Source organism: Heterodontus francisci, unplaced genomic scaffold (genome assembly GCF_036365525.1).
Source record: "Heterodontus francisci isolate sHetFra1 unplaced genomic scaffold, sHetFra1.hap1 HAP1_SCAFFOLD_1545, whole genome shotgun sequence".
NCBI classification, from domain to species: domain Eukaryota; kingdom Metazoa; phylum Chordata; class Chondrichthyes; order Heterodontiformes; family Heterodontidae; genus Heterodontus; species Heterodontus francisci.
Window position 1 is genome coordinate 1 of NW_027140340.1, and position 8,628 is coordinate 8,628.

The 8,628-nt window shown below is 49.8% G+C and overlaps 1 pseudogene; it reads left to right on the plus strand.

Moving 5' to 3' along the window:
• Window positions 1-88: 88 nt before the first annotated feature.
• On the plus strand, window positions 89-1,145 carry LOC137359311 (proteasome subunit beta type-5-like; annotated as a pseudogene).
• The last annotated feature ends 7,483 nt before the right edge of the window (window positions 1,146-8,628 follow it).

The following is an 8,628-nucleotide window of genomic DNA, read 5'->3' on the forward strand; positions in this document are numbered from 1 at the left end:
TCTGGGGGACAGATGGGGTAAGAGAGAGAGAATGAAGGCGAGACGGGGAGCGTGGTGGTGCTGAGGGCCTGGGCAGGTTCCTGATTAGAGGGAGGTGAAATTGTGGAAGCTGACCCTGCTTGGCTATTGACTCTCTCTCTGTCTCTCTCTCTCCCTCCCCCACTTGCCCTGCAGTTTGACCATGGGGTGATCGTGGCGGTGGATTCCCGGGCCACGGCCGGCTCCTACGTGGCCTCGCAGACAGTGAAGAAGGTGATCGAGATTAACCCATACCTGCTGGGCACCATGGCCGGGGGGGGCAGCTGACTGCAGCTTCTGGGAGAGGCTGCTGGCCCGTCAGAGCCGCATCTACGAGCTGAGGAACAAAGAGAGGATCTCAGTGGCAGCAGCCTCCAAGCTGCTCGCTAACATGGTCTACCAGTACAAGGGCATGGGGCTGTCCCTGGGCACCATGATCTGCGGCTGGGACAAGCGAGGCCCAGGTGAGAGGTACCAGTAGGAGGGGGTTAATGAACTGATCGCTCGCAGTCTCTGGGTCAACCGGTGGCAGGTGCGGGGCTGTTCCGTCAAAACTGCGCCACCCCCACAGTCAAATAGCCCACCATACTGGACCGGCGTGACAAATGGGCTTGGGTACTCGGGTCGTTGCCAGGGCGTCACATTGTGTGCCTCAATCCTCTCTAACCTCTCTCTCTTTCTCTCTCTCCCTCCAGGCCTCTACTACGTGGACAGCGAGGGAAACCGCGTGTCGGGCAAGGTCTTCTCTGTGGGGTTCGGGCTCCGTCTATGCCTATGGGGTGCTGGACCGTGGCTACCGCCCGGACCTGGCCCCTGAGGAGGCCTACGAGCTGGCCAAGAAGGCCATCTACCACGCCACCTACCGCGACGCCTACTCCGGCGGAATAGTCAGCCTTTACCACGTCAAGGAGAGCGGCTGGGTGCAGATCTGCCGCGACGACGTCATGGACCTGCACCAGATATACAAGGACGCGGGGTGTGCCTAGCTGGTGTGGGGGTGGGAGGGCCCACCCAGGGGTGGTGACCCCCTCTTCCCCCACTCTTGTGACCCGACATGAAATAATGTGTTGCCCCACTGTAGTTTTGTTCTGGTGTTTGCGATGAGAATAAACTGTTTGTTAAACCAATGTGTATGCGCGGATTTTCAGCAGTGTAATTCAGACACCGAGACACAAGGGATATCAGGGTTAGGTGACCTCAGTACGGACCCTCCGACAGGGCGGAGCTCCCTCAGTACGGACCCTCCGACAGCGCAGTGCTCCCTCAGTACTGACCCTCCGACAGGGCGGAGCTCCCTCAGTACTGACCCTCCGACAGGGCGGAGCTCCCTCAGTACGGACCCTCCGACAGGGCGGAGCTCCCTCAGTACTGACCCTCCGACAGGGCGGAGCTCCCTCAGTACGGACCCTCCGACAGGGCGGAGCTCCCTCAGTACGGACCCTCCGACAGCGCAGTGCTCCCTCAGTACTGACCCTCCGACAGGGCGGAGCTCCCTCAGTACTGACCCTCCGAGAGGGTGGAGCTCCCTCAGTACGGACCCCTCCGACAGCGCAGTGCTCCCTCAGTACTGACCCTCCGACAGGGCGGAGCTCCCTCAGCACTGACCCTCCGACAGGGCGGAGCTCCCTCAGTACGGACCCTCCGACAGCGCAGTGCTCCCTCAGTACTGACCCCTCCGACAGGGCGGAGCTCCCTCAGTACTGACCCTCCGACAGGGCGGAGCTCCCTCAGTACTGACCCTCCGACAGCGCAGTGCTCCCTCAGTACGGACCCTCCGACAGGGCGGAGCTCCCTCAGTACGGACCCTCTGACAGTGCAGAGCTCCCTCAGTACGGACCCTCCGACAGGGCGGAGCTCCCTCAGTACGGACCCTCTGACAGTGCAGAGCTCCCTCAGTACGGACCCTCCGACAGGGCGGAGCTCCCTCAGTACTGACCCTCCGACAGCGCAGTGCTCCCTCAGTACTGACCCCTCCGACAGGGCGGAGCTCCCTCAGTACTGACCCTCCGACAGGGCGGAGCTCCCTCAGTACTGACCCTCCGACAGGGCGGAGCTCCCTCAGTACGGACCCTCCGACAGTGCAGAGCTCCCTCAGTACGGACCCTCCGACAGTGCAGAGCTCCCTCAGTACGGACCCTCCGACAGTGCAGAGCTCCCTCAGTACGGACCCTCCGACAGGGCGGAGCTCCCTCAGTACTGACCCTCCGACAGGGCAGAGCTCCCTCAGTACGGACCCTCCGACAGTGCAGAGCTCCCTCAGTACTGACCCTCCGACAGGGCGGAGCTCCCTCAGTACGGACCCTCCGACAGTGCGGAGCTCCCTCAGTACGGACCCTCCGACAGTGCAGAGCTCCCTCAGTACGGACCCTCCGACAGTGCAGAGCTCCCTCAGTACGGACCCTCCGACAGTGCAGTGCTCCCTCAGTACGGACCCTCCGACAGGGCGGAGCTCCCTCAGTACTGACCCTCCGACAGTGCGGCACTCCCTCAGTACTGACCCTCCGACAGCGCAGTGCTCCCTCAGTACGGACCCTCCGACAGGGCGGAGCTCCCTCAGTACTGACCCTCTGACAGTGCGGAGCTCCCTCAGTACGGACCGTCCGACAGCGCGGCGCTCCCTCAGTACTGAGTCACAGACAGATTACAGCACAGAAGGAGTCTTCTGGCGTGTTGTGTTTATACTCGCTCTGTTTTTCCTGTGGCCCTGGACATCCTTTCTGTAATTATCCAATTCTGTTCTGAAGACCTCAACTGAATCTTCCTCCGCCACACTCAACAATTAGACAATTAACTGGAGGAGGTGGCTCCACAAATATCTCGATCCTCAATGATGGGGGAGCCCAGCACATCAGTGTGAAAGATAAGGCTGAAGCATTTGCAACAATCTTCAGCCAGAGGTGCCGAGTTGTTGATCCATCTTGGCCTCCTCCTGAAGTCCCCAGCATCACAGATGCCAGACTTCAGCCAATTCGATTCACTTTTAGATTTCTGTCGTTGACATGCTCAATGACTGACCTTCCACAGCCTCTGGGGTAGAGAATTCCACAGATTCACCAGCCTCTGAGTGGTGAAATCCCTCCTCATCTCAGTTTTAAATGGTCTACTCCTTATTCTGAGACTGTCCCCTGGTTCTACACTCACCAGCCAGGGGAAACATCCTATCTACATCCGCCCTGTCAGAATTTTGAGAGTTTCAATGAGATCACCTCTCATTCTTTAAACCTCTGGAGAATACAGGCCCAGTCTCCTCAGTCTCTCCTATAAGACAATCCCGCCATCCCAGGGATTAGTCTGGTGAACCTCCGTTGCACTCCCTCTATGGCAAGTATATCCTTCCTTAGATAAGGAGACTGAAACTGTACACAATACTCCAGATGCAGTCTCACCAAGGCGCTATATAATTGCAGCAAGACATCTTTACTCCTGTACTCAAATCCCCTTGTGATGAAGGCCAACATATCATTTACCTTCCTAATTGTTTGCTGCACCTGCATACTAGCTTTCAGTGACTCATGAACAAGGACACCCAGCTCCCTGTGGACATCAACACTTCCCAACCTCTCACCATTTAAGAAATACTCTGTCTTTCTATTTTTTCTATCAAAGTGGATCACTTCACACTTATTCACATTATATTCCATCTGCCACGTTCTTGCCCATTCACTGAGCCTGTCCAAGTCTGCTTGAAGCCTCCTTGCATCCTCCTCACAACTTCTATTCCCACCTAGTTTTGTGTCATCAACAAATTTGGAAATATGACAATTGGTCCCCACATCCAAATCATTGACATAGATTGTAAATAGCTGTGGCCCCAGCACTGATCCTTGTGTTACTCCACTAGTCACAGCCTGTCATCCTGAGAATGATCCATTTATTCCTACTCTCTGTTTTCTGTCTGTTAACCAATTCTCAATCCATTCCAGTATATTCCCCCCAAGCCCATGTGCTCGAATTTTGTTTACTAACCTTCTGTGTGGGACCTTATCAAAAGCTGCCTGAAAATCCAAATACACCACATCCACTGGTTCTCCTTTATGCTACAAGTAACATCCTCAAAAAACTCCAACAGGTTTGTCAAACATGATTTCCCTTTCATAAATCCACACTGACTCTGCCCAATTGTATCATTATATTCCAAATGTCCAGTTATCTCATCCTTTATAATAAATTCTAACATTTTGTCTACTAACGTCAAACTCACATGTCTGTAGTTCTCTGTTTTCTCTCTCCCTCCTTTCTTAAATACATTTGTTACTTTCCAGTCTGCAGGAACCTTTCCAGAATCTATCGAATTGTGAAAGATAAGCACCAATACATCCACTATCTCTATAGTCACCTCCTTCAACACTCTGGGATATAGTTCATCTGGTCCAGGGGATTTATCAACCTTCAAACCAGTTAGTTTTTCGAGTACGACCTTTTTATTAATACTAATTCCTCTCAGTTCCTCATTTTTATGAGTCCCTTGGTTCCCTTGTATTTCTGGGAGATTTTCTGTGTCTTCCTCTGTGAAGACAGACACAAAGTAATTATTTAGTCACTCTGCCATTTCCTCAATTCTCCACCACAAACTCTCCTCTCTCTGCCTGCAATGGACCCACATTTGTCCTTGCTAATTGTTTCCTGTTCACATACCTAAAGAACCAAAAGCTGCAACACTGACAATGTGGAAAATTGCCCAGGTATGTCCTGTACACAAAAAGCAGGACAAATCCAACCCGGTCAATTACTGCCCCATCAGTCTACTCTCAATCATCAGTAAAGTGATGGAAGGTGTCATCAACAATGCTATCAAGCAGCACTTGCTTAGCAATAACCTGCTCAGTGACTCTCAGTTTGGGTTCTGCCAGGGCCACTCAGCTCCTGACCTCATTACAGCCTTGGTTCAAACATGGACAAAAGAGCTGAACTCAAGAGGTGAGGTGAGAGTGACTGCCCTTGACATCAAGGCAGCATTTGACCAAGTATGGCATCAAGGAGCCCTAGCAAAACTGGAGTCAATGGGAATCAGGGGGAAAACCCTCCGCTGGTTGGAGTCATACCTAGCGCAAAGGAAGATGGTTGTGGTTGTTGGAGGTCAATCATAGCTCCAGGATATCACTGCAGGAGTTCCTCAGGGTAGCGTCCTCGGCCCAACCATCTTCAGCTGCTTTATCAATTACCTTCCTTCAATCATAAGGTCAGAAGTGGGGATGTTTGCTGATGATTGCACAATGTTCAGCACCATTAGCGACTCCTCAGGTACTGAAGCAGTCCGTGTAGAAATGCAGCAAGACCTGGACAATATCCAGGCTCGGGCTGATAAGTGGCAAGTAACATTTGTGCCACACAAGTGCCAGGCAATGACCATCTCCAACAAGAGAGAATCTAACCATCTCCCTTTGACATTCAACGGCATTACCATCGCTGAATCCCCCACTATCAACATCCTAGGGGTTACCATTGACCAGAAACTGAACTGGAGTAGCCATATAAATACCGTGGCTACAAGAGCAGGTCAGAGGCTGGGAATCCTGTGGCGAGTAACTCACCTCCTGACTCCCCAAAGTCTGTCCACCATCTACAAGGCACAAGTCAGGAGTGTGATGGAATACTCTCCACTTGCCTGGATGGGTGCAGCTCCAACAACACTTAAGAAGCTCGAAACCATCCAGGACAAAGCAGCCCACTTGATTGGCACCCCATCCACAAACATTCACTCCCTCCACCACCGACGCACAGTGACAGCAGTGTGTACCATCTACAAGATGCACTGCAGCAACGCACTAAGGCTCCTTCGACAGCACCTTCCAAACCCACGACCTCTACCAACTAGAAGGACAAGGGCAGCAGATGCATGGGAACATCACCACCTGCAAGTTCCCCTCCAAGTCACACACCATCCTGACTTGGAACTGTACCGCCGTTCCATCACTGGATCACATGTACTGCAGCGGTTCAAGAAGGCAGCTCACCACCACCTTCCCAAGGGCAATCAGGGATGGGCAATAAATGCTGGCCTGGCCTGGCCAGTGACGCCCACATCCCATGAATGAATTTTTAAAAAGCTTTCACAGTCCACCTTTATGTTTCTCGCTAGCTTGCATTCATGTTCTCTTTTCCCTTTCTATATCAGTTTCTTGGTCCTCCTTTGCTGGATTCTAAATTGCTCCCAATCCTCGGACTTACCACTTTTTCTGGTGACTTTATAATCCAGTCCCTTTGATCTAATACAATCTTTAACTTCTTTTGTTAGCCACGGTCGATTCACCTTTCCTGTTGGGTTTTTATGTCTTCGAGGAATATATATTTGTTGTCGACCATGTAATACTTCTTTAAATACTAGTATCATGCAGACCCCCACCTGCCAAGGATGAGGCACATTAATTTCGCCACATGAACTTTGATTTTAAAACTATTACTGGCATAAAGAAAGAACTTTGCTTTTTAAAAAAAAACAGACCCTTGACTGGAAAGACATTTGCATATTTACAGACAGAGCTTAAAAGGGACAAAAGACCATTCCCTGACACATTCAATCCACAATGGACTTTTGATTACCAGACGTTGAGGGTGGAGGAGCTCGCATTCCAAATTGACAGCTAAGGTGGCCCAATACACAAAGAGACGTGGTCAGACCAGTTTAGTCACATGACTAACTGGCTGTTGGAGGGTTTTTTAAAAAAAAAACTTGCCACAGAGTATTTGAATTCAGAAAGCTGTTTGCTCCTGAACCTAAAAGACCTCTCCTGGCTGAATTGCTGCTGCCTCTCCTATCTGCTGCCATCTCTTTCTCACGGAACTGAAAACCACTGAACACATATGAACCCCAAGAGAGATAAGTCTCCTACAGTGAACAAGGTTTAAGAAGAATACTGGGACCCAACAAAAAGCAGGACCATATCTTCAATCAAGGACTACAGCAAGCTTGAAGCACCGTAACAAAAACCCCTCGTCTGAGATTGCGTCAAACTGTTCCATTTCATCTTTTCTACTGCTCTTTTCTGTCTCTATTTGCATGTGCTTATTTCATATGCATGCTAGTGTGGGGAATAGTGTGTATCCGTAGGTGTGAACCGAATTAGAGTTTAAGTTTAAATAAATTTCACTTTTCTTCTTTAAACCTAAGAAAGCCTGTTTGTGCTCATTTCTTTGCCTTATAATTGAAAAGCAGTGAACAAGGATTCACCAAGGGGGAGCTCAAAACACAGTGTGTTTAAAATAAAACCCTGTTACAGTAAGACCAGGTGAAGACTGAAAGGGACCCCTCGACACCTTTCTCACCTAGTCGTAACACTAGCTTTTGGCCAGGGTTGTTCATTATTCGGTCATTTAACACCCTCTATGCACTAACGTTTTGTCTTTCACCACACCATTAACACACCTTTTGCCTTTGCTCCATGACCTTCTGGTCAGTTATTCTCTATCAACACCTTCCCTTTTGTTATCTCTTGTCCCACCCCCGCTTTATTTACTTAAAACCTATTACATTTCTAACCTTTGCCAGTTCTGATGAAACGTCACTGACCTGAAACGTTAACTCTGCATCTCTCTCCACAGATGCTGCCAGACCTGCTGAGTATTTCCAGCACTTTCTGTCAAATCTTTTAATGTATTTTCTCAATCCACCATAGCCGACTTGCCCCTCTTACCTTCATAGTTTCCTTTGTTCAGACTTAAGATCCAAGTTTCAGCATGAACTATATCTCTTTCAAACTTAATGTTGAATTCTATTATATTGTGGTCACTATTTCCTAATGGCTCCTTTACAGCAAGTTTATTAATCAGCCCTTTCTCATTGCAGAATATTAAGTCTAAAATAGCCCGATCCCGAGTTGGTTCTTCAACATACTGCTCCAGAAACCCATCTCATACACACTCCTGGAATTCATCCTCTACAGCATTAGTGCTAATTAGGTTTACCCAATCTATATGTAAATTGGAGTCGCCCATTATTACTGTATTGCCCGTGCTGCATGCAGCTCTAATTTCCTGATTTATGTCGTGCCCAACATTACCATGACTGTTTGGTGGCCTATAAACAACTCCCACCAATGTTTGCTGCCGATTGCTGTTTCTTCATTCCACCCAAACCGATTCTACATCTTGATTCTTCGATCTTGATCCTACGATCACTAATGTACTGATCTCGCACCTGATAAACAGCGCAACCCCACCTCCATTTCCCCTCCGCCTATCCCTCCTAAATGACGAATATCCCTGAATATTCAGTTCTCAGTCCTGGTCATCCAGTAAAGAGTCTCCATAATGGCAATTAAATCATACCCATTTACCTCTACATTGTTGTGAATGCTGGGTGCATTCCGATAGAGTGCCCTTAACTTTGTCTTAACATTATTCCTCATTCTGATCCTATATGATATTGGCCTTCATCTCGTCTGCCTTCCAATTTCGCTTACTACTTCTCTACTTCCTGTTACCAGTTTTGCTTCTCTCCAATTTGAGCTCCCTCTCAGGTTCCCAACCCCCTGACAATTTAGTTTAAACCCACCCCAACAGCACTAGCAAATCTCCCTGCGAGGACCTGCGTCCCGGTCCGGCTAAGATGCAACCCATCCATCTTGTACAGGTCCCACCTGCCCCAGAACAGATCCCAATGCTTCAGAAATC